This window comes from Cebus imitator, unplaced genomic scaffold, assembly GCF_001604975.1.
Source record: "Cebus imitator isolate Cc_AM_T3 unplaced genomic scaffold, Cebus_imitator-1.0 Scaffold338, whole genome shotgun sequence".
NCBI classification, from domain to species: domain Eukaryota; kingdom Metazoa; phylum Chordata; class Mammalia; order Primates; family Cebidae; genus Cebus; species Cebus imitator.
The window spans coordinates 1,814,271-1,819,586 of NW_016107653.1; the positions used below are offsets into that span (position 1 = coordinate 1,814,271).

General features: G+C 57.3%; 1 long non-coding RNA gene across 1 annotated transcript in view; it reads left to right on the forward strand.

The window, feature by feature from the left end:
• The window catches only part of LOC108287150, a 2,480-nt gene extending 1,650 nt beyond the window's left edge, over window positions 1-830 (forward strand). Inside the window, exon 2 of the long non-coding RNA XR_005196460.1 lies at window positions 701-830. This is a non-coding gene — a long non-coding RNA (uncharacterized LOC108287150). The remainder of the gene's footprint in view (window positions 1-700) is intronic.
• Window positions 831-5,316: the final 4,486 nt, after the last annotated feature.

Below are 5,316 nucleotides of genomic sequence, written 5' to 3' on the forward strand. Positions count from 1 at the left end.
ATTTTTAGTAGAGACAGGGTTTCTCCATGTTGGTCAGGCTGGTCTTGAACTGCCGACCTCAGGTGATCCACCCATCTCAGCCTCCCAAAGTGCTGGGATTACAGGCGTGAACCACCACGCCCAGCTTTGTTTGTTTGGGATGGAGTCATGTGCCGCCACACCCAGCTAATTTTATGTTTTTAGGTAGAGACGGGGTTTCAGCTTGTTATCCAGGCTGGTCTTGAACGTCTGACCTCATGTGATCCACCCGCCTTGGCTTCCCAAAGTGCTGGGATTACAGGCATGAGCCACCACACCCGGCCCTGGATTTCGGATTCTTCATAGGTAACATCAAGCACCCTCCAGAGTTTGGCCAGCTTCATGCTCCATCAGCGGGCTCACCATAGACCTTCCAATCTTGATTGTGTTGGCTGGTGTTTATTTTTTAATGGTGTTTAGTTTCGGAACCTGAATTTCTTTAAAAAGGATCGAGCATGTGCGTGCTCCCAGATGCCTGGTTGCCAGCTACACTTCCACGTGAGCATTATCCTCCGAGCTTGAGGGAAGATCCTACTAGTTGGTCTGCACACCATGCCAGCTCCACCTTGCACTCTGGGGGCCCGAGTACCTAGCTCTCACCAACAGCAAGAGGTGTGATGGACATCACCCGAGGCCAGACCCTAAGACCTCCATGTGCCCTCTCTGCCTCTCCTGTCTGCAGCTGCGGTCCACACCAAGGGGGGCCTACAAAGGATCTTGGGCCCCCAGACCTCCACCTGCTGCAGAGCTGCCGCCAGTCAAGCCTTTGTTTCCGGCTTTCCGTGCCCTAAATAAACTTCCGTCAGGTTTGAGCCGTCAGCATTCTATGGTGGGTGTCGCTGCTGAGAGGCTGCCCTCATGCATGCACGCTCCTCTCAGGTGAAGGTGATCTGCCATGACACACTTGTTAGAGAAGTTTCCCACTTGCCATGCTCAGCCCGCCTGCGTGCCGTCTCAGTTCTTTACGCAGTTAGCTCCTCCATCTGCTCCTGTGTGGTTTCTTCTTTTGGTTCCTTTATTATCTCTCTTTTGGTGCTGTTTCCCAGGGAATTAACCGCCAGAAGTTTGGTCAGTCCTCAACTCTCCTATTCACCCTTTTCTGTAGATTTAAACAGACATTGAACTCTTCACCTGGCAGTGGGGCAGAAGGAAGGGCAGGCTCGGCCCCTGGCCCTGATCTACAGCAACTGCGTGGCTTAGGCCAGCCCCTTCCACATTTTCTGGCCTCATCTGCACAGAAAGGCACCTTCCTCACAGCAGGACCTGCCTTGTACGCTGTCCTTGAGGAATGGGGGAGGCTGTAATTCTTCCTTCTCCTGGACGGCCCTCGCTTACCCCGAGTGCTGCTCCACTGCTCAGGCTGGGTGTTGCAGCTGAATTTCCACGTCTCACTGGGCCTGGCAGTGCTTCCTGACAGGCAGCCTGACATTCAGGGAGCGCTTCTTGGCCAAATTGACCTCACACCCTTGAGAAGCTCCAGAATGAGTCTGACAAGCCTCACTGGGGTAGATACATCCCTCCAAGGTGGGGGTCAGGCGACTCCGGCGGTGGCACAAGGGTAAAAATGTGTGCTCCCGGGGTGCATGGGTCGCACACAGGTGGCCCCCGATGGCCATTCCAGAGCCACATTGTGCCTCAGGCTCCTCACCCAATTTTTAGCTCCAGCAATGCCTGCTCAGAGATCGCCCCCCCGCCCCCCCTCCCCAGACAGAGGGTGGGACGAACTTCCATGGATTGGAAAGGACCTCCTGGAGGCTGCTGCTTGTGAGGAAGAAGGCCCTGTGCCTTCAAGGAGCCAGCCAGGTTCCTGTGCGGGACATACTCTGGGCAGATGAGGAGGGGAACCACACCCAGAGGCTGGGAGGCAGTGGCTCTGACAGAGGATCGGCGGCTCAGGGCCTGACGACGCTGCAGAGGATTCCCCTGCACCTCTGGGCCTCATCGCGCTGTTTCACAGGGCACTGCCCACCTCGGGCATGGTGAGCTGATGGTCAGAGCTATCCAGAGCTTGGCGATCCAGCTTGCTGGGTGTGGGCAAGGAGCTCGGGCTGCGGTTGCGGGGGTGTACTGCTGTGGGATTGGTGTGTCCCATGGGAGGCGAAGGGGCTGGATCCTCGTAAAGGAATCTGCGTGTGTGCACAGCTTCTCCACGCCGTGGGCAGGGACCCAGACACAGCCCGATCTGCTGCCAATGCCTAAGCCCCTTCCCTAGCCTCAGTCTCCCCATCCAGGGAGTACTGGGCATTCTTCCCTGGCCAAGTCATGGAGGAGGTTGGAGGCTAGAGGCTGAGTTCTGCTCCAGTTCCAGTTGCCACGGGTCCACGGGGGGCTTCAGCATGCATTCAGGGAAGCAGATGCCCTTCCGGGGAGGGAGCCGGTACTGGTGCCCACGGTGAAACTGCCAGCACAGCCTCTGCCTGTGCAGCTTCCCCTGGGCCACCTCCAGGCTTTGCCAGTCCTCCTTGGAGCCTGCACCAGCCATGCCCGCGAGGCACAGGCCAGCACCCACAGAGGCTGGCAGGTCTGTGAGCCCAGGATTAGGGCCCCACAGAGGCAGACCCAGGGGTCCCAGAGGTCACAGACTCTCAGCCCATGCAGCCTGGTCCTGGCCCACCAGGCCACCTGTGTGGGTGCAGCCACCATCCACATCCTGGTGGCCACGCCCAGGGCCCACCTGGCTCCCGTCCCATGGGCACCCCAGGGAGGTCTTCCTCTCTTCTCTGCCCACAACTCTTCACCCTCTCCCTGAGCCCTCTTCCCTCACCTGGGATCTGATCTTTCCTCCTGGACACCTCATGATGCCCACAGCATGATCTCCATCTCTGTGCTACAGACCCCATGCCTCTGTCCCCAGCCCCAACTCTTCTCCAAAGTGCGACGTGGGTCTCCAGTGGCCTCCGGACCTCCATCTCTCAGAGGCACCCCTCCCCTGGCAGTCCAGACCCTGGAGCCACCCTTTCCCTCCCTCCCTTATCAATTCCACCTCCTAAGCATCTGTCCACTCTGAGCACTGCTGGCCCCTCTTCCAGTGCTGACCTCACCTCTCCTGTCCCATTCCAGGGTTCCCACCTCACCTTGACTCCATCCTGGCTGCCAAGAGAGCATCTCAAACACACATCTGACATGCCCCTCCTTTGCTCTAAAGCACACCATAGCTCCCCAGTGCCTGGAAGATCAAACCCAAGATCCTGTTGTGGCCACAACCTCAATAGAGCCCACACTCCACCAGGCCACGCTTAGCTCTTTACTGGTCCCCTCACCCCCGTTCTGCCCCCATGCTGAAATTCAGGTGTCACTGCTTCTGCAAACCGTGTCCTGCCACTTCTCCCCTTCTGAGTCCCATACAGCTCCACACCTGCTTTCGTGCCCCTGACCTGGCCTGTGTCTGAATCAGCTGAGAAGCCCTTGCCTCTCTGGCCTTCCCCAGCTGGGTTTCAGGGCCCTGCCATTCCCAGCCCCGGGCCTAAGTCAGATACTGTGTCTCCCTGAACCACAGCAAGAAGAGCCCTCGGCAAGGGCCTGCGTAATGAGATGCTCAGCCCATAACTGGGGTGCAGCATCCCAGAGAAGGGGAGTGACTGACTTGATGTCACACTCAAGGCCCAGGGGGCTAAACAGAAGGGAGGCGCCCTGGGCCTGTCCCCTCCAAGCCCTCCTGGAAGCTCAAGCTGCCCTCCAGGCTCAGAGGGGAGCTGACTCCATTCCTTGCAGGTCTAACCCCTGCCCCCTGCCTCCCAACTCTCTATAACACACACACACACACACACACACACACCCCTACCTGAAGCAGCTTGGCTGAGCCAGGCGTTGGGCGGGCAGGCTCCAGCAGGCCCTGGCATCCCGGCCGGATGGCTAGGCAGAACCCAGGCAGGCCTGGTCAGCACCCGGCATCTCAGGAGCTCAGGCCCTGGAGGTCTGAGCAGAGAGCACCAGCACGGCCCACTGACCCGCGACCGAGCTGTAGGGCTGAGCAGCCAGGGCTCCTGTCCCTGAGCCACATAGCTCAGCAGGGGTGGGAGGGGCTGCCACAGGAAAGCCAGGTCCCAGCACTGCTTATGGGGGGGGCGGAGGGGGCCATGTGGTGCTGGGGGCCAGGGCAGCTCAATGTAGCACTGGCCCGTTGGGGTGCAAGGCAGGCCCGGAGGGGCCGCGACACCTGCCACGGCCCAGAGCCTCCCCTGGGTTGCCAGAGCCGCAGGAATATGGGCACTGGAACCCGGTGAGTGCCGCCAGAGCAAGGTGGGCCCAGTGCAGCGGCGGCCCCCCCACCGCCCCTCCACACCGGGCTGGCGGCAGCCCCTAGCCCCGTGTTCCAACATGGCCTGGAACAAGATTTCAGGTTGCTTGGTTTTGGTTTTTTTCTCACAAAACAGAGGTGGATTTCAAGATTAATTCTTAAATATTGTATAATTTTGGTTCTTTTGGAAAATAATGTCTTCCCTGTATTTTTACTGGCTTTAAAGAATGCTATTGGCGGTGGGACGCAGTGGCCCACACCTGTAATCCCAGCACTTTGGGAGGCCAAGAAGGGCAGACCACTTAAGGTCGGGAGTTCCAGACCAGCCTGACCAACATGGAGATACCCCGTCTCTATTGAAAATACAAAAATTAGCCAGTCATGGTGGCGTGCGCCTGTAGTCCCAGCTACTTAGGACGCTGAGGCAGAAGAATTGCCTGAACCCAGGAGGCAGAGGTTGCAGTGAGCCAAGATCACGCCACTGCACTCCAGCCTGGGTGACAGAGCGAGACTCCGTCCAACAAACAAAAACAAAAAAACGCTATTGACTTCTTTGTGTTGGGCCCCTTGTTGAGCCCTGATTAGTACTAATAGTTAGCTGTCGTTTATTTGGGGAATTCAACATTAAGCATTATCATGAAAGACACAGGAATGTGACTTTGCCTCCCTTGATCTAGCTCCTCAAGGGCTGATTTCTTTTTCCTGCCTTGTTGCATTGGCCAGGACTCCCGGGGTAATATGGAAGTTCCTAACCTTAGAGGGAGGTCACGGGCAGGCTCTCTGTTCCGCCGGCCGTGGGTGTGAGGAAGACAGTCCTTACCAAGTTAGGAAAATGCCCTCTCGCCCTTATTCTCTACTTTAAAAAATCTTTAAATCATAAGTATATTAAATGTCACTGAATGCCATATTCTACATCAATATAATGATTACAAAATTTTGGGTTTTTTTTGAGACAGGGGCTCGCGGCGCCACCCAGGCTGGAGAGCAGTGGTGTGATTGTGGCTCACCGCAGCCTCGACCTGTTGGGCTCAAGTGATCCTGCCACCTCAACCTCCAAGTAG